Below are 21,989 nucleotides of genomic sequence, written 5' to 3' on the forward strand. Positions count from 1 at the left end.
CAATATTTTTTTCGGAACGTTCCAGGATTTTAATTTTTCAAGATATCGTTTTAAAACATATCGGGATGAATTCACCCCATTACTAATATATATGATAATTGTTAAAAATGAGTTGGCAACACTGATAGTTTCACCCCCAAATAATGTTAAAATTCAATAGCTCGATCCTTAATTAACCGATTTCAAAAATTCAAACGGCAAATGAATACTAATAACATAGCCAATTTTCCAAAATGCATAGATGGTTGCATAACACACAGGATATGTTTCCCTTTTTTAATATCTTTACAAAATTTCATTAAATCGAAAGAATAAAAAATACTACCATAATTTAAATAAAATTTTAAGACTTTTTTAAAGAATAACATTTTCCCGAAAACTCAAAAATAAACCCGCAAAAAATTCCGAAATTTCGAATTTGCTATAACTTCATCAAATAATAATCGATTTTCAAAATTCAAACGGCAATCAATAGAAAAATAAATTTCCTATCTATTGAATGTCTTATAAATTGCGTAACTCTAAGGATATAATTACAAAAACTAAACTAAATCCCTTATTTATACATGTATCTTTAAAATTCAAATGACATTGTGTTCTATATATCCAAAGGTCTTAGTTTTTATAATCTTGAAACTATAAAAACACTTATACACTTAAAATTACAAGTTCGGATATTGATAACGAAATCATAAAAACACTTATACACTTAAAACATACTTAAAATTACAAGTTCGGATATTGATAATGGAATCTTCTGCTAAGCTCGTTCTCTATAGAAAACAATGACTTCTTAAACTCTGTCCACTGATCATAATTCAAGCTGAACAGAAAGCTGTTAATATCAAAAACTACTTGAACTTCGGTTTGCACATTTTTTACAATTACATTGAAATTATTAGTAAGTATTGATACGGATAGCATCTTAAACAGATGGAAAGATTTCTTTGACGATTTGCTGAACACGCAGCCAAAAACTAATGTGCGTGGAGAAAAGGAGATACACACCGCAGAACCGTATATTCCAGAACCCAATCGAATAGAAGTGGAAGCCGCTAAAAAGAAATTAAAGAAACACATATCTCCGGGTGTAGATGAAATTCCGGCCGAGTTAATTTTAGCTGGAGGCGAAAAATTGTGGAACAAGATACACAAACTCATTCTCCTTATCTGGAATAAGGAAGAATTGCCACAAGAGTGGAAAGAGTCAATCATTGTTCCAATTCACAAGAAAGGCGACAAAACTGACTGTAATAATTATCGAGGCATTTCTCTTCTGTCAACATCCTATAAAATCCTTTCAAATATTCTGTTAGCAAGATTGACCCCATACGCAGATGAAATTATTGGAGATTATCAGTGCGGATTTAAACGAAATCGGTCAACTATCGACCAAATATTTACCATTCGCCAAATACTCGAAAAGAAGTGGGAATACAATACCCCGGTACATCAACTATTTATTGATTTCAGAAAGGCTTACGACTCGGTTAGGAGAGAAACATTATACAACGTTCTTACAGAACTTGGAATACCGAGAAAGCTAATTAGATTAATTAAGATATGTTTAAGTGAATCCCAAAGTAAAGTCCGGGTAGGAAAATTTTTGTCCACGAGCTTCCACGTCGAAAATGGCCTGAAACAAGGAGATGCGTTGTCGCCATTATTATTTAACTTTGTGCTGGAATACGCTATAAGGAAAATCAAAGATAGCAACCAGGGCCTAGAGTTGAACGGCATTCACCAGGTTATGGCGTATGCTGATGATGTAAATTTAATAGGGGATGATAGGAGAACAGTAGAAAGAAATGCAGAGATCTTATTAAACGCTTGCAGGGACATGGGTTTAGAAGTAAATGCAGAGAAAACTAAATACGTGGAAGTGCGTCGGGACCGTAATACGGCAAATTGTGGAGGCGTTAAAATATTAAATAATACTTTTGATAAAGTGGATACTTTCAAATATTTAGGATCAATATTAACAGACGAAAATCATATTCACGAAGAAATTAAATGTCGACTAAAAGCAGGGAATTCGTGCTACTATTCGGTTCAAAATCTCTTGTCGTCGCGAATTCTGTCGAGGAATTTGAAGCTTAAAATATATAAAACGATAATCATGCCTGTTGTTCTATATGGTTGCGAAACATGGTCGCTTACTCTGAGGGAAGAACATAGACTGAAAGTATTTGAGAACAGGATCCTGAGAAGAATATTCGGACCCAAGAGGAACGAAAATGGGAATGGCGGAAGCTTCATAACGAGGAACTACATAGTTTATATGGTTTACCCAACATTGTTAGGGTCGTCAAGTCTAGGAGGCTTAGGTGGGCAGGTCATGTAGCTAGAATGGAAGAAAGCAGAAACGCTTTCAAAGTCTTGACTGGTAGACACATAGGAAAACGACCATTAGGAAGACCTAGGCGCAGATGGGAGGATAATATTAAGATGGATCTCGCAGAGATAGGAATACAAAGTAGAAACTGGATCCAATTAGCTAAGGATAGAAGTCAGTGGAGAGCTTTTGTGAACGCGGTACTGAACCTCCGGGTCCCATAGGCCATAGAGTTAGTTAGTTAGTTAGTAAGTATTAATTTCTTTTGAGGATCCATTCTATCCACTCCATTTTTTACTTCTGACGACATATTTTTGGTCATTTTTATTATTTTTTGGATTTACAAAACCGATCCTCATTTGAAATTTACATACAGAACTCAACAGTTGGATAATTATCTTTTAAACCAGTGTATTTGATTTTTATTCCATCTTTAACGATCTCATCAATCATTTTATCTGTTAAGTGTTTTGTAAATCTAGGTGGAAGAAATACCTTAAACTCTTCACATTCAACTAAAATGCTCTTTCCAAACTTAGTTTAAATCTTTTCCATTTTCGCAATCTTATATTCTGTATCTAATTCTAATTCTCTTAATCCAATAACTGTTTTTGTTCAAGACTTCCAAGCTTGTTTAAAAAATCACCGTTTTTTGCCATATTTATTATATAGAATTTTTTCTAATAGTCTCGAATTTCGTTAGGTATGTCATTGATTCTGTTAACAATATCTCTTACATTTTCATCTGTTAATTCTCCATTCATGAGCTTAATTACATTAAGCTCATCTTTAAACAGCCCAATTCGATTCACCATATTTTTATAATATTCTTTCTTTGAAGCTATATTAAACCGTGTTGATAGACCAGTGATAACAGCAGAAGCCGAAGCAAATGCAGTTGTAATAATTGAATACACTGTAACAGGAATAAATACATTGATGAACCCTGTAGAAGCTGATAATAGAATTGATAACGTAATAAGAGTAGTATAAACACATTTTATTCTCTTGAACTTCCTCTTGTTTTTCATTAATAACTTCTCAAGATTTAATATAGTATCTTCAATTAACACAGTTAAATTCTCACGTGGAATGTTATCTGGAATAGTCATTTTATTAAATAAGTTTTTATGATATTGTAATAAAACACTTACAAACTAAACACATGTAATAAACATATAATTGATTTATATCTTCTCAATTATTTTTTCTTTCTCAACATCATACTCGAAATTTTTCTTACCAATCATAACAACATAGCAAATTGTTTTATCTGGTACATCGCTTTCAAAATTAACAGTCAGTTTCAAATTAGTTCTATCACTTACAGTTACTGATTTATGCCTGCTTGTGTTAATTACGAACATCGGTCTATTTTCTAAAAATTCTTTAGGATAATAAAACATCTCAGTGTTTCCAATTGTAGCTCGCTTATATACCGTATACATTTCATAATCTTTCAAATACTTATGTTTTGCAAAATCTAAGTTTAAAGATTCTAATGGAAAGATTCATTTCTAGAATTACGAAAATGGATATTCTGAACTTTACAATGATCAAAATAGCTTGAATCTCTTTCTTGATTATCATTTCTATCAGTTTGGAAAAAGGCAATCACAAAATTAGGCATATCAAATTGACTTGAGTTAAATTGTGTGGTTAAATCGAATTCTAAATACTTTCCACTAACAGTCTTCTGCAAACATTGATACGTGTTGAATGAAATAGGAATCTTTCCTTCTTTTAACATATTAGATCTTAACAAGGTGGCATAGTTAGGTTCATAATTAACAATAGGCATTCTTAACTCCATATTTGTAATCTTAACTTTACCTGGATGCGGTTGATCATTCTCATATGTTCCATCCTGCTTTTTTGTTTTCCAAATAGCAAATGCGTTATCATCAGAACCACTTCTTTTAAATGTATATTTCAATCCTCCTTTCCACATAATATCTTTAAAATCTGAACAAAATCCTTGCAAAAGTCTTAGCAAAAACGCTATTTCTTCATCTGTTCTTGCCCACGTAATTCCTTCCCATCTACATTCATCATAGTGATTTGCCTCTGGTTTTGAAATCGTACATGTGTTTACAGCTGTTGAAGTTAAACCAGGACAATCAATAATATCTAATATCTGTCCATGCTTACTAACTTGAATTTGAGAAAACAAATGTGGTAAGAAATTATTAATAAGTCTAATATTTTGACCAGTAGTATATTCTCCATCAGCATCTCTACCTCTAATTTCAAAAGTTACATAAATATCAGCATAATAAGGATGTATGAAGCCATCACCCACGTCAATATCAAATTCAATAGACCTGTTTGGCTTATTTAAATTCTCGATTGTTTTTTGATTAGGTTTAAAGGATTGTAATTCATATGATTCTATCTTACCCATATTTATTATAAAAAATATTTATAATCGTTTTATGAATTAAGCCCATAAATTAAACCCATAAAACTTAAATATAACTTCTCCAAATATCCTTATTCCTATTCACCTGACCAATAATTTCTGAAAAACTATGCCCATCTGTAAACATTTTTAACACTGTAATTGCATAAATGTCCACAAATTACCTCGTTAAAATGTTGTATACGGCTGCTATTGTACTCCACATTATGACCAAGATATTTTACGAGTGTTTTTGGCGAATTACCTCCAAATGAATCAAACACATACTTTCTATTTCCTTTTTTCCAATAACAAATCCAATGCGTTCCTATATTTTTAGATGTATCAAAATTAACAATACCACACTCATTCTTCCTTGGTTGTTTAGGCAATTCATCACTCATAAATACACCTCTAAACTTTCTTATCTTAAGTTTTTTAACAAGTTGTATTAGGTCTAAATTACTTAAAGGTTTAATTTCTTCTTTTTCTTTACTGTTTTGGAGTTTACGTTTTTTGAAAGCTTACAACCTTGTTTTTCTTCCACTGCTAAGTTATGTCGCTTTTGTTCATCTAATTCAATTTTATTCTTTTTTGCATCATCTACAGTCTTAGCAATAGCAGCCGCACCTCCAGCAACAGAACCTAGAGCACCTATTAAAGCTAAAATCGTTGGAATAGTAAATATAAAACCACCATAATGAACTTTATTATCATTTGTCTTCATTTTCTTTGTTTATTTTCTTAAGTTGTGGTATAGAAAGAGATAGAGACATATTCCTTTTGTTTGAGTTGTTTGTTAGTTTAAATGTGATCTATATTTAATTGTTTAAGCTTCTGATTAGGAATCGTAAATGTAAAACCTTTTAACTGCATATTTGTTATATAATTAAAAGCTTTTTATGAAAAATTTCCATAAAAAGTATATATAAACCTAAACCAAATCTTACTTTTGTTACTTATAAACCTAAACCAAATCTTACTTTTGTATTCATCACTAAAGCAGTTCCAAGAGCATGTAGTTTTTCAGTTATTAAATTAGCATCTTTAGCAAAAACTCTTTCCCAAGGTTTATTTTCTAATTCTTTATTTGCAATATGTCTTGATTCTGTATCTTTATTATCCCTATAGTATATATCATGTTCTTTACAAGGCTCATCTAATGGGTTAATACCTTCATCACCTCTCTCTAACCTTTTTTGAAGCTTCGTAAAAGGCCCACAAAATCTGAAGCCTGGTATATGTAACTCCGGTATTCCCTTCATGTTTAAAATCTTATTCATTAGTCCTTTCCCAAGCTTCTCATCATTCCAGAATCGTCGTGGTAACGTATTTAAGATCTTAGTCAAATAACCTATACCTTTTGGATCATTAGGTATAAATTGTATGACTTTAGAATTAATCATATCCATAATACCTACTTTCTCATTCTAAAAGTTATCATTTCCAGATTTTTCTTCCCCATCAATAACAATCAAGCGATCAATCAGTTTTCTCACATCATCCATCCATACGTATTCTTTTGATAATTCGTTATATACCTTTATTCCTTCTCCAGATGTTGGTGTCTTTTTTGAAGGTGTTGTTGGTTTTATATATTCATCCCAAATACGTTTGAAAATCTCTTTATATTTTTTTTTACTTTTACTAGATTTTTGTTTTCTTGTTCTTGGATCATTATTATGAAATGCAACACTAGAATCAATTACTATTTGTTTATATTTTTCTAGATCGTCATCATTATAATTTCTTTGGATTATGTTTTGTCAATAATTCCCATAAACCTTCTGTTCTTGTATAATGTCGATTATTAATAACTAAATCATCACCATGAATTTTAACTTCTGCATTTCCTATCATATGTATAATTTTCCCATCTTCATCATATGGCTGTATTCCAAAACTTTTATCATCTCTACTTGCATAGTATCTTGAGGCAATCTTACCAAAATGAGTTGTTGCTAAAGATTCTATTCCTTCTACTTTATATTTAATTTGTATTTTCATGTGTTTTATTTCTTCTGTTATAGGCGTAACACTTTCGTTTATAGGACTATCATACATAGGCGGTGTTTCTAATAAGCTTGAATCGACTCTCGCACTTTTATGTACAACTGGAACTAACTCTTGAATTAGATTTTTATTTTCTTCTGCTACTTTTGATATATCATGCCCTAAATCTTTAATTGCATCAATAACAGGCTGATCTTGTTCTTTAAATTTCTCATACTTATTTCGATTACTTTGTTTAATTTCCTTAAATCTTTTAATAAGTTCTTCTTTTAACTTAGTATACTTCTTAGCTTTATTAACATCCATTTATTATATAAAGAAAAAATAAAAACATAACATAACATAAAATAACATAACATATACGTTTAGTTTACACTTTTAGAAATTCTTTAATTTTATTTCTATATTTACCATTATTCACCTTCCTAGTCATATCTATTGTTAAGAAACCATGTTTTTCACTCCAACACTTATTACATATTGATTGTAATTTTTCAAACGACATATCAGATGCAACAAATTCATCATATATATGTTTTAAATTTACATTGTCCTGTCTAAATATACAAAGAAAATTTAAGTTGTCCCTAATTAATTGTTTTGGTACTTTAGAATATGTTTGTCCAAGATAGAAACAGTTCAAACCCTTATGAGACCTCGAGTAAAATATTCTCTAACGTGATTTTGTTCTTCTAATATGAAATCATCAAATACTACCACAGAATAGTCCTCACATTCATCTAATGGAATAATCTCTTCATTGTTTCCTTTTACTATTGCTATTGTGTCTTTAATATTACGTTCTATATCTCGAAAAAGTTGTATTAAGTGTTGATATTTAGGTTGATTTAGACTTTTAGAATAGATATAAACATTTGCATATGTTAACCATTTAGGTGCCAACAAAAAATTATCAATCATTAACGTTGTTTTACCACAACCACTAGGCCCAACTATTAAACATCTTATATCATCAGGTAACAACTCACCATTCCTCTTCCTCTTCGCTGTTTCTTCTGTTAACCTTACTTTAATATCCCAATTATCCATATTAGTTATTTATAATATAATAAATGAAGGTATTTAATTTAAATGGTTATTCATCTGTATTAAACATGTCTTTGCACTACCCATTTGAAAACAATTTAGAAGTAGCTGTTGCAGGATTTTGCACAACATACTTAACTCCAAACATTACAGAAAAGAACAACAAATTAACATTTTGTAATAGTAACTCAAAACTTACAAAACAACTCATAATTCAGCCTGGTCAATATAGTTTACAAGAATTAGAAGAATATATTTAATCAAACCTTCCATATACCAACGATCCTTTTAAAAATATTCAATTTACTGAGGATAGAAGGAAAAATAGAGTTAAAATATTTAGCCAGCAATGTGATATAACCTTAGATACCATTAATACTGTATTAGGTTTTAGTGAAAAGAACTTGGCTGAAAAGATAGAACATGTTGGGGATAAGCCACCAAGGTTTAATCCGTTTAATACTATAAATATTCACTGTGATTTAGCAGAAGGTATGATTTTAAAACACAATGATACAACACACAACGAAACAGACTTAATTGCAACATTTAGAACAAATGCAGAGTTTAGAGAACCAATTATATATGAACCTAATGAAAAGATATTTTTCCCAATACATCACAATAAATTTAATAATTTCAAAGTTTCGATTAAAGATGAGAATGTTGATTTGATTGATTTTGGTGGAGCTCGTATAACTTTTTTACTTGCTGTTAAATACTTCAAATTATTATATAATAAATATGGATATTTTCGGGAATCTTAAAAGTAAGGTAAGTGATATTAGTGAAGAGCAGCTGAAACAGTCAAGGAATTTAGATAATGTTGTTAAGAATGAAGAATTTGAAAAATATAAAAGAGAAAATTATTACACACATCAAAATTTAATGAGTCGTACAAATTTTAAATCTGAACTAAATAAAATTTTCACAACAAATTATAGATCGTGGATTGATTTTACACAAAAAAGAATAGTTAATATAACTAATGGTATTGATCAACAAGATGCTATTACGTTAAACCAGCTCGAGTCAGTGAAAAGCGATATTAAGAACCATTTAGAAAGTGATAGAAACAAATTTGAAGATGTATTAAAATCATTAGAAGACACACATATAAAGAAAGATGATATTGAGGTTTTAAAAGTTGAATATATGGAAGAATTTAAGAAGACCAATAATAATGTTATTATTCTATTTAAAGCAAAAGTTCCTGTTTCAGAATTTAATCAATATAAGTCAGAAATATCATCCCAATTAAATACACTTACAACAAAAGAAGATTTCCAAATGATGAAGAAGGAAGCTTTTAAACTAATTATGCAAAAAGAAACTATAAATTTATTATGTCGATTGAGAACTAGAAATGTTCCAAATTCAATCTTCAGAATATTTAATTTATCTAATGATTATGAGTTTCTCTACAATGGAAAAATAATGTATATGGAATTAAGTTTGGATAGACAATTTTTAGATATATTTTTGAACAATACTTTAGTGGTAAATTTACCATTAAACATTAAAAAGGGTGATATAATTATGTTTCAAGCACAAAAAGTTCAGCTATGGTTGAAGGACAATCATTGCAAGTTATTATGTATATAGAAAGAGAACTTTAATGATTTTCTTTTAATAAATAATGATGTATTGTGTTAAGTGTAAGAAATCAACAGGTGCAATGAAAGGTACCATTAGAGTAGAAAAACAAAGAATAGGAGATATGTTAAGAAAGGTATATGTGTTGTATGTGGTACTAATAAATCCCAATTCATTAAAAAGCCCGATTGACTATATGAAGGTGAAGGTATTAGAGAAGACATTGTAGAAGAAATTCATAAACCTGTAAGGAAAAACTATCCCAGGTTAAGTGTTATTGTTAAAGGTATTGATGATCTTTGGCAAGCTGATCTTGTAGAAATGGATAGTGGTGTGTTAAAAGGTATTTCCAAAATCAATAAAGGGTATAAGTATTTGCTAACGATTATAGGTGTGTTTTCAAAATATGCATTTACTGTTCCTGTTAAAGATAAGAGTGGTAAGAATGTTACAGAAGCAATTGAATCAGTGTTAAAAGTAAGAAAACCTAATAATTTACAAACAGATCAAGATAAAGAGTTTTACAATAAAGAATTTAAAAAGTTGATGGAGGTAAATAAGATTAATCATTACTCAACCTATAGTGGTAAGAAAGCTTCTGTTGTTGAAAGATTTAATAGAACACTTAAACAAAACATGTGGAAAAGGTTCACAACACAAGGAAATTATAAATGGATAGATACATTACCAACACTAGTTAAAGAGTATAATCATCAAATTCATAGAACAATTGGTTTAAAACCTATAGAAGTTAACAAGAAAAATGAGCGAACAATATTGGAGAAAGTGTATAAGAAAGAATATTAACGTGTTAAACCCAATTACAAGTTAGGTGATTATGTTCGTATAAGTAAATCGAAAGGGTTATTTGAGAAAGGATATACACCTAATTGTTCAACAGAAGTATTTGTTATTAGTGAAGTTATTCCATCTAATCCACCTACCTATAGAATTAAAGATTTAAGGGAAGAGGATGTACAAGGTAGATTTTACGAACCAGAACTATTAAAGACGAAACACAAAGATGAATACTTGGTGGAGAAAGTGTTGAGAAAGAAAGGTCATAAAGTATACGTTAAATGGTTAGGATTTGATAAATCACATAATAGTTGGATAGATAAAAGTAATGTTGTAGTGTAAATATATAATGTCTTTTATGGTTATTATTACATAAAAGGTTAGTGTGAATAGTGAATCATTCCACTTGTGTTTAAACTAAGATGAATAATGATTGTTTTAGTTGTACCCAAACTCAATCAACCTTCTAAATAAAGTAAAAGAAAAGTATGATTATCATGTGGATGGAGAAGAAGATGATGAGATATTTATAAATGTAAGGGTTATGTAAATATAACTTTTATGATTATTTATCATAAAAGCTTAACATTAATCTACACTAACCTAATTCTACATAAAAACGTGCTATCAATATCTAGAATAAACCGGGTTATCAATTGTTATTATTATGTATAACCGTTCTACACAAAGGACAAGTGTTATTATTTCCTAACCAGGTAACCATACATTCAACACAGAACACATGTTCGCATGCTGTTGTACACAATTCAGTTTTTGTTTCTTTGCATATTCGACATTCTTCTGAGTTTTGTATTAAGCGTAAACTTGATGAAAGTAACATTAGTTTGTTTCTAAGGCTATCGCTAACATGTCTATTCATTCTTAAGAATTGAACTATATTGATATTGTCTTTGATTCTCATTATAAAGCTTTCAGAAAAACTCCTATTCCAACAAGCATATACTATCTGACTTAAATTTAAACCTTTGCTTTCAAACTCGAGAATGAATTTTTCGCTTTTATCATCTAAACTAACATATGGCCAATAAACTTTATTTTGGTGTTTTCTTACATGTGTTTCATCTAGTTTCGGTGTAATAGCTCGCCAATTGATAAGAGAATTAAATTCGCTCAAGAAGGCTGTTTGTTCTTTTCTTTCAATATGACACTTTTTAGAAACTGCATCCCAACAGAGTTTATCTTTAAAGGTTCTTAGGAACTCAAGTGTGAGCAAATTTGTAGGATAAGAGATTATTTCCCAATATAAGTATTCTCTGAATTGTGTACAAAAATTAATAGCTTGTTTCTCTGTATAATTTGTCCAGTTGTTTGTTTCAGTGAATGCAAGCCCATCAATCTCTTCTTTAACCCTGCAATACGCGCGCGAATTTTTTTAACGTGGATAGTCGCGCGGGCTACCACTGTAGCCCATTTGTTTTTATTTTATTATGTTGCCTAGCTTTGTTAATATTTCTGTCTCTCATGTATAGAATTGTTTTTATAAATTGTTTTAAGGGTTTTATACACAATTTGAGAAACATGTTTATTTTGAAAGCTGTGTATATACATAGAAGACCAACACCATTCATTTTTCAAAAGAGATACACGAATAAGACTGTAAAAGTTATCTGTAATTATCAATAAATGAACCAATCTGGCGCATTTTAAATTTTCCTTCATCTTAAACTCATGTGTTAGAATTCCTTAAAAATTAAGTATAATTTTTCAAAAAGTTTACAAAAATTACAGATAAAGGTATTATCCATAAAACATATACCTTTTTGGCATAACGAGTTTCTGGTATAAAAGTTTGATTACGATTTTGAATAATTTTACATATGCTATTTACACTCTCGTATTTTTCTTTTTATGTATCCGTATTCATGCCCTTCTAATTCTAAGCATGTTCTGCACACAAGTGGTGAGTGGTCAATCCACACATTCCTTCAAGCATTGATCACTCATCAAAAGCATCAAAATGTCAATAAGGGCTCGTACAATCTCGTCTGTAAGTTTTGCATCACGGTTAAATACAACTCTCAGTCTCAACACTGTCAATGTAAATATTGGTAGAATCAACCTTAAGTCTCAAAATGTTTGCATCTAAAAGCACTTCTAGGTATTCAATCTCCGACAGCGCAGACCTACTCCCACCTTTAGGTCCTGGAAAACGAAGCACAATATTATGAGCACGAGCGCAAATATTCCTGGTAGGAGTGACTTTATTTCAATTTGAGAATGTCTTTTACTACATAATAATTTACTTTAGAACTGTCTTTACTACTATTATCAACAGGTATCAGTGATTCCTCCCGCCGGAATTCTCAGTCATATCTTCTGAGTTTTCACTATTTCTGTGTCCGAAAAATGCAATTTTGTGGTCTCAAAATGTTAACTATCGCCTTCTAGAAAACATTCCTCATCAGAATTGGCATTTTGCAAACTCATTGACCATCTGATCAACACTCAAACTATAACGAAAAAACTTTGACGCTTTGGAACACCCATGACATCAATAGTCGCGCGGGCTACAGATGTAGCCCATGAGACTTTCAATCAGAATAACAATGAGCTACTTTCGATTTTACATTTGACCACACAGTAAACACGCAGAATGATAGTTGATAGAAAGGTACACAGATACCCTTTGAGTTATCATCTCGAATTACTTTACGGCAAGGAAAATAAAAACGATGGGCTACAATAGTAGCCCGCCCGCGTATTGGAGGGTTAAACTCATTAAGAAAATCTTCCGTCATTTTTCGAGCATATTCATCAGCATAGTAATACCATCTTATATGTTGTCTTACATGTTCTTTATGTTTTAATACGAATTCTGGTTTTAGATGAAAATATCGCCCATACTTTGGTTCACACAATTTATCCCAGAAAATCATATCGCCATACTTATTAATAATGCTTTCGTGTTGAGTCAGATCTTTTCTTCTTGATAATTTAACCCAATCAATGTGTTCTTTGTGATTTTCAATAAAAGAAAGTGATAGATTATGTTTAAATGTAACTGAATACCAATTTATCTTGTTTCTGAAAGTATGTAGAAAGTTATCGGATAAATCCTTTATTTCTGAAATTTGTCTCCATTCTTCGGCATTTCGATTATTAAGCACATCTATAACTATATTTTTACAAAGTGGATTTTCAAAGTAGTTTACGATATGTTCAGGATTTAATTCTTGAGCCATGTCTTTTATAAGTTCAGTTAGTTGTTGTGAACTTGTGGTAGGTGTTCTGTGTTCGTTGATTAAGGTTATTAGTTCTGCTTTTGTAAGCTTTGAATAACCTCGTATTCCCTTTTCTTTACATAAGTTTTTTAATTCAGCAACAGTATGTTTAATTAAACTCATAATTACTCTATCGTTTTATGTATAAATTTTAAAAAATAATGATCATTTTTGCTAATTTTCTATATAATAAATATGAAGACACATTTTGATTTATTACATGATAGACTTAAACTAATTCATCATGATCTTAAACTCATAACAGCACTACTAGAGAAGCAAATACTGTTAAAGGAAAAAGAATTATTAATAATACAACAAAAACATCTGATTTGGATAGTGATGATGAATATTAATATGGTAGTGATGATTATGACGATGATGAATAAGTTTACAAAAAGATTTAATTTTAATATGTGTATATGTAACTTTGATGGGTTATTCCCATAAAAGTCGTGTTCTAATACAACGCGTAATATATAGACAATGGCAGGAGTGTACAATGTTAAGTGTTGTATTAGAATATATGGAAGTAAAATAATACAAAAATGACTAGAAATAATCTGGCGAAGATAAAAAATTGAGTAATAGTAAGATTTTCTATATAAAACGATAGAGAATTATGAGTTCAATTAAACATACTGTTGTTGAATTAAAAAACTTATGTAAAGAAAAGGGAATCAAAAGATATTTCCGATTAAGAAAAGCAGAACTAATAAACCTTCTTAAACAATATGATGATGAACAAAGTAAAAGACAGATTAGAGATATATTCCCATTTAAACAAGAAGTAATTGAAGAACCAAAAATCAAAGTTGAATCAGTACCAATTGATGTAAAACTCAAAGAAACGACAATGAAATCAAGATTAGAAACATGGGAATTTACAACAGATTACAAACCACAAGATCCACTTGAACAATATATTACTGCAACATCTAAAGCTATATTAAACAATTTACAAATTAGCTTAAGTAAACATAGTTCATTAAAAGCTAATCTTTATATAAGTTGCACATATAAGAAAGGTAAAGAAACTCAAAACTTCTATTTTAACACTGAAAACCAAGAAATATATCAATCAAGTAATTTAAAAGAAGAAATAACTAAGATGAAACAAAGATTAAGAACAAGAATGGATGAGTTCCAAGCTAGAGGTTCTGGCTGGGCTCTTATAAACATTAACTTTTTACAACTAGCAATCGTCAAATATACACCATATAGAGGATCAACATACATAGAATTACCTAAACAAATTGAAAACAAAAAGGCAGTAATTAATGTAAAGAATGAAGATGAAAAATGTTTCTTATATTCATTATACAGAACCTTATATCCTACAAATTCACATTCTGAGCGAGTACCAAAAAATAATGAACTTTTGTTAAACTTAGAATCTAAATTAAAAAAATATTCATTTTCCTGTAGAACTAAGCGATATTCCAAAAGCTGAAAAATTACTTGATATTTCTATAAATGTTTATGCATACGATAAAGACTATTCAATCTATATACTACATCACACACAAAACAAGCAAGAAAATCATGTCAATTTATTATATATAAAAGAACAAAATGAAGATCAAGTTAAAACACACTATTGTTGGATTAAGGATTTAAGCAGACTAGTATGTACACAGTTAACTAAAAAGAGAGCTCGAAAATATTTATGTGATAGATGTTTGTTATACTTTTACTCACAAGACGCTTTAAATAAACATGAGCAAGATTCTTCGTTAAATGAGCCAGTAAAAATAATAATGCCTGAAGAAGGTAAATGTGTTGAATTTAAAAACTACCAATACACAATAAAAATGCCGTTTGTGATTTATGCTGATTTTGAATGTTTGTTACATAAAGTTATGGGTTGTGAAGAATGTTATCCGGATAACGAGCCATATACGAAAAAATATCAACAACATAAACCATCTGGATTTTGTTATTATATAGTAAAGAGCGATGGAAGTAAAACTAATCCTGTGAGAACGCTGCTAATAAATTTATAAGACCGTTAACAAAAGAAGCTAAACACATATCAAACATATACAAACAAAATAACGAATTACCATTAACAAAAAGTCAGAGAAAAGAGTTCAATGAATCTAAATGTTGTTATTACTGTAAGCAGGAGTATACTAAAGAAAATCATAAAGTTAAGCATCATGATCATATAACAGGAAAATTTATAGCACCACTATGTAATAACTGCAATTTAAAAGTTAAAGTACCAAAGTTTGTACCAGTGATCATACATAACTTGACAGGATATGACTCTCAATTGTTTATAAAAGAGCTTGGATGTAATAAAGAAGAAATAGATCTAATACCTAATAATGAAGAAAGATACATATCATTCAGTAAAAAGGTTGGAACTATTAAATTGAAATTTGTAGATTCATTTAGACTTATGGCTTCTAGTTTAGACAAATTATTATCAAACTTGAAACCTGAGCAAATGATACATACACAACACTTTTATCCTAATGAAGAACAGTTTCAACTTGTAATAAGAAAAGGTGTTTACCCATATGATTATGTTAACAATTGGGATAGGTTTAGAGAAAGAAAATTGCCGTTAAAGGAAGCATTCTTCAACAAGCTTATGAACACACATATAAGTGATGAAGATTATGAACATAAAAAGAAAGTATGGGGAACAATTGACATTAAGAATCTCGGACAATACCATGATTTATATTTAAAAACAGATGTATTATTGTTAGCAGATATGTTTGAGAACTTTAGAGAAACATGTATTAAAGCTTATGATCTTGATCCAGCTTGGTATATGACAGCACCAGGTTTAGCTTGGGATGCAATGTTAAAGATGACAAATATAAAATTAGAATTGTTGTGGGATTATGATATGGTATTAATGGTAGAGAAAGGTATAAGAGATGGGATTAGTCAGTGCTCAAAAAGATATGTTAAAGCAAATAATAAGTATATGGAAGATTATGATAAGAATAAAGAAGATTCTTACTTAATGTATCTAGACGCCAATAACTTGTATGGGTGGGCGATGAGTCAATATCTACCGTATAAGGGATTTAGATGGTTAAGTGAAGATGAGATTGAAGAAATAGATTTTACAAGTATAACTGATGATTCTGGTACTGGTTATATATTAGAAGTTGATCTTGAATATCCTAAAGAATTACATGACTATCACAAAGACTATCCATTAGCTCCTCAAAATATATGTCCGCCTGGTTCAAAACAATCGAAGCTATTAACAACCCTATTTGATAAAGAAAAATATGTACTTCACTATCGAAACCTAAAACAATGTCTTTCACTTGGATTAAAACTTAACAAGATTTTGAAAAAAGACTTTTATAAGCTCATGAATAATTCAGTATTTTGGAAAACTATGGAAAATATTAGAAAGAGAGTTAATATTAAACTTGTAAGTGATGAGAAAAGATACGAGAAGCTTGTAGCAAAACCGAATTATAAGAGTACTACAGTTTTTACGGAAAATTTAGTAGCAGTTCACATGAACAAGGTTGAAGTGCAATTTAACAAACCAATTTATGTTGGTATGTCAATTCTAGACTTGTCAAAATATTTAATGTACGATTTCCATTATAATGTGATGAAACCAAAATATCAAGACAAAATAGAAGTATGTTATACAGATACCGATAGTTATATATACCATATCCAAACAGAAGATGTGTACGAGGACAAGAAAAATTACATTGATTACTTCGACACGAGTGATTACCCTAAAGATAACAAATATAAGATACCACAAATAAATAAGAAAATACTTGGTAAGATGAAGGATGAAATTAAAGGCACAATCATAGAAGAGTTTGTGGGTTTAAGAAGTAAGATGTAGAGTTGTAGAGTATAAAAGCACCTTAAATAGATTTAACAGATAAAGACTTCAAAGGTAAGTTCGATAAAGAAAAGTGTTGTAAGAAAGGTAAAGGTGTTAAGAAGAGTGTCGTGTATAAAGAACTTACATTTAAAGAATATAAGGACTGTTTGATTAGCCAAAGAGAATATTATAAGAAGATGAATTTGATTAGAAGTTATAAGCACGATTTGTACAGTATAGAAGTAAATAAGTTAGCTTTAAGTTGCGTGGATGATAAGAGGTGTGTTTTAAAGGATGGGATCAATACCCTACCATGGGGTCATTATAAGTTAGAAGAGTTGTAGTTTTAGATGTAAGATTTTAGATTGTAAGTTTTTTAGATGTAAGTTTTTATGATTTTAAATGTCATAAAAAGCCTATTCAATCTCACTTTAACATTATGGGAATACTAGTTATGGGAATACTCTGCGCCCTGTAACTTTGTATAATTAGTTGGTTCTTTCTGCGCTGGTCAAAGATATGTCCGAAATGTGTTGGTCTAGAGTTTTGGCCCAGAAGTAACCATGATTATCTACTTGTGGGCTCTAGTTGTGTGGCCGGGGACCTGGACCCAGTAACCAATATTAATGGAACGCCTGGAGTTATTAGCTCAACAGCAAGTGCCTCCAAAGTAAGTAGGGGTGGTATTGTAACCAACCTGACTGGGAAAGCCTTTTTGATTATAAGTAGTAATCCTCCTTTCTGTCTGCCCACTCTATCCTGCCGATAGACAATGTAATTGGGTAGTCGCCAAGTAGTGATCCGAGCTGTAAAGTGTGTTTCTTGTACAAACATGACATCAACTCTATGGTGTGTAAGAAATCTAATTAGCATTTGTTTCTGCCCCTCGAGACCATCTGCATTCCATGTAGCAAGGATAAGTGTATCATGTAGGACGCTGGAGTTAGAAACAGCCATCGTCAACCATTTCTGCTATTGTTTCTATTACTGCTGCAGCCTTGGAAGCTGAATCTCTTGCTTGACGGAAACGGGTAATACCACGTTTAATATGCGTTATGTTTTTGTGGAAATGTAACCCCTTGAGGAATGAAAGAATAGACTTTAGGTCCAGGTCTTCTTTGGGGCTCTCCTGTTTTTCGTTGGACATTAATAATAGTGGGATCGGGAATTGTCTCTGCTGCTGGTTTGTTGACAGTTTTCTCCGCTTTATCTTGAAGTTTTCTCGGCTGCTGTGCCGGCAATTTAAGAGCCTCAGAATAGGATTTGAATACTGGACATCCACGGTAATTTGCCGGGTGATCTCCCTTACAATTTGCGCAAGTGGCGGGTGTGGAGGAGTCGGATTTACTGCAGGACTGGGTAAAATGAAATTGCCCACATTTGAGACAGCGCGGATGCGCTTGGAAGGTGTCCTGTGAATGTCCCAAGCGTTGGCCTCTGTAACACTGTAGCACCGAGGGAGGCTTATATGGTTCGATTTGGACCTTGTAATGAAGTAGGTTGTTGATAGCATAGATCTCTTTAATAGCTGCACTTCGTTCTAGAGCAATCAAAAACAGTGGCATTATAATTTTCTTGTTATCTGTCTTGCTTTTGCGAGACATTTGATGAACGCTTGTTGGTTTGTAGCCCAGTCGGATAAATTCATCCTTCAGATCGTCTAAGTCAGTGTCAATAGGCAGTTTTCCCACAACCACCTTAATAGGTCTTTCGTTTTTTGCTACCCCTGTGGCATACTCAGTTTTCGTTTGAACGCAGTAAGTCTTGATACAATTGTAGTCATTTTTGTTTGCCGCTTGAATCCGAATGCGCTCCTTAGTTGGCTGAGCTAGAGGGGGCTCCTTCAATGCTCGTGACAAGGTCTTAATAAATGTATAGCTGTTGGTAATTCCGTAGATGAAAATCGGAGGCGGCTTGAAACTGTGTGGCTGACTTGTCGTTGCAGTTTTAGTGCTAGTACTAGCATTATCTGATTGTGTTGGGGACAAAACCTAGAACTTATTACTGAGTTGAAGAGGTGGATATTCGGAGACACTATTAGTGAGGTGTTCTGTCTTGATGTTTGCTAAAGACGACCTTCGTCGCTTCAGCGTTCCTACTACCGTGAAGTCCATGTCTTCAGGCTTACTCGAAGTGGATGGTTGTGAAGCACTGGACTGCTTAAGTACAGTGGATTTCAATTTCGCTGGGGCGGCTGCTTGCTTCTTTTTGCCTAAAGGCACTAGAAAATCTTCTGGTTTGTACGTTGGTTTTGCTATTTTGCCCCTGAGACCTGGAATCCGGGGTGATTGTACTTTTTTTATCTGATTTTGCTGCTGGCTTCTGAGAAGCCATCTTAATAACTAAACTGGGAGATGGCGCCAGCTTACCACAAAAGAGGGTACTGATCGCCCCTGTATACTGTGGTGTCTTAGAGCAATGCTCTAAGGGTGGATTTAATTAAGGTGCCTACTCCTCCGAAGAGGAAGCACTAATATAAATCGTTATCCGGTAGATATGCTAAAGTCGTCAACTAGTTTTGGTGATACCAGCCTCCGAAGAGGAGAATATCGAAAACAATTCGTTAACCAAGAGAATAGCAAGTTCGTCAACAGTAAAAATCAATTAGGTGTATTAGCCTCCGTGGAGGCTTAAAGCCAATTCGACGGTTGTTTCCTTAATCCTCAGAGAGGTAAGTAATCCAACCGTATTTTGAAGTTCGCGATTCAATCAATGGGGATGGACACACTAAAGGACTTGCTTATTTTTCTCCGCCAGCTACGGATACCCTATTTTTTTACCTAGTTAGAGATTCCAGGTGGCCAGTTCCATTATTGAGATGTTTTTTTAGGCTAGCCGGAGGCTAGCATCCTTTTAGAGGGCTACACCCTCTTTTAGGAATAGGATGTGAGAGGATACTTTAAGTTCAGAGGAACATTGGTTGGACTAAGTGGTATTCGGTAGGGATCCTTTATTATTTTCATTATCTCCACCAGGACATTATGATCTTTGCGACCATAATCATAGCATAATCTACATTTATTAGACAGAACTTGCAATGTAGATTAGGTGTTACACATAGAAAATATATAATAACAATGACTAAGATAAAATATATACAATAACAATAACTATGAAGGGAACGTGACATAATGGGATAGAGTAAATGTTCATTAGTTGATATGAACACATACTAAATAATTAACATGTGATGTATTAATCAGACAATAATGAGGGCGAAGAATGTGATGAAGTGCGATGCACGGGACAACACATGGTTATGTTAGGAAGACGAATGAGTGTTATCTTCTGCCTAGGGGCATCTGTAGGCTGGTGAGGACGATGGGAGCCCTGTTAGGCACAACAGGTATCAATGTGCAGTAAATGAAGGGAAAATGTGAGGTAGATGGGCATGAAGTTGATAGTCTTGTAAGAGGACTCGATCTGGATGATCGGGAGGCAGACTGTAGCAGTAAAGGGTGAAAAGGAGACAAAGTGGAGAGTAAACGTACCGAGGACGGGCAGGATGAAGTTCATGAAAATGCATACTTGCCATGAGTAATGGATGCTGAAAGCTGTAACGAGCTGAGATGAATTTCTGTCGGAGAGACTCAAGATGATATGTGATGCTGGTGAATTTGATAAGTTCATAAAGGTCTCTGGTGGGGCTGGGTAGCTCGATACGGTGGGCTATGCGGAATGCGTGCCGTTCGAGAATTCGCAGCTTTTCGTAAAAGAAAGCTGGTGCAGAAATCCAGGCGGGGAAGCCGTAGCTGAGAACTGGACGCATGAATGCTTTGTATGTATTAAGGACTATGGTCGGTTGGAGTCCCCAGGTCGTACCAGTGAGGCGCTTCAGGAGATTTAGGCGTTGGTAGGCTTTGGCAGCGATGTGTTGTAGGTGAGCTTTCCAGGTTAGGTGAGTGTCATAAATTATGCCTAGGTAGGTGACTGTTCTGGTTGGAATGATGGGAGTATCGTGAACCCGAAGTGAGAGTAACGACGGGTTTCGATGAACCTTAGAACGTTTGCGAGGTGGAATGAAAGTGATAGCTTGAGTTTTCGCTGCATTAATAGAGAGGTTCCACATGTTGCACCAACGAGTGAAGCGATTAATGGCCTCTTGCAGATGTTGATTAATTTGCCGAATAGTGTTACCCAAGGCTAGAAAGGCAGTATCGTCCGCATATTGAAATAAATAAATGTCAGGAGGAAGCGAAGGAAAATCGGCCACAAAAATGATGTACAATAGAGGTGATAAAGCAGAACCCTGAGGTACTCCAGACAGAAGAAATATAGGATGAGAGAGCTGATTGTTGATGGAGACGTAAGAAAGGCGACAGACCAGAAAGTGATAAATAAAACGAACGTAAGCAGTGGGAAATTTAAGGTGAATAAGTTTGTAAAGAAGTGCAAGATGCCATACCTTGTCAAAGGCTTTCTCCAAGTCAAATAGTAGAAGGCAAGAGGGTTTGATAGAATTGTAGTGGGTTGTGATTAGACTGGTGAGGCGAAGGAGTTGATCGTTGATGGAGTAGGAAGGTCGAAAGCCTGCTTGGTGAATAGGAAGTATACCTTTAGTTTCGAGATACGGATGGAGTCGCTTAACAATGATACGTTCTAGAATTTTACTGAAAGTAGATGCTAACTGGATCGGACGGTAGGAGGATGTGTCAGTTGGATGCTTATTGGGCTTTAGAAACATCAGAGTTTTAGAAGTTTTCCAGTCTGTTGGAAAGAAGCCTGTGC

Source organism: Thermobia domestica, unplaced genomic scaffold, assembly GCF_964235325.1.
Source record: "Thermobia domestica unplaced genomic scaffold, izTheDome1.hap1.1 HAP1_SCAFFOLD_793, whole genome shotgun sequence".
Classification (NCBI taxonomy): Eukaryota; Metazoa; Arthropoda; class Insecta; order Zygentoma; family Lepismatidae; genus Thermobia; species Thermobia domestica.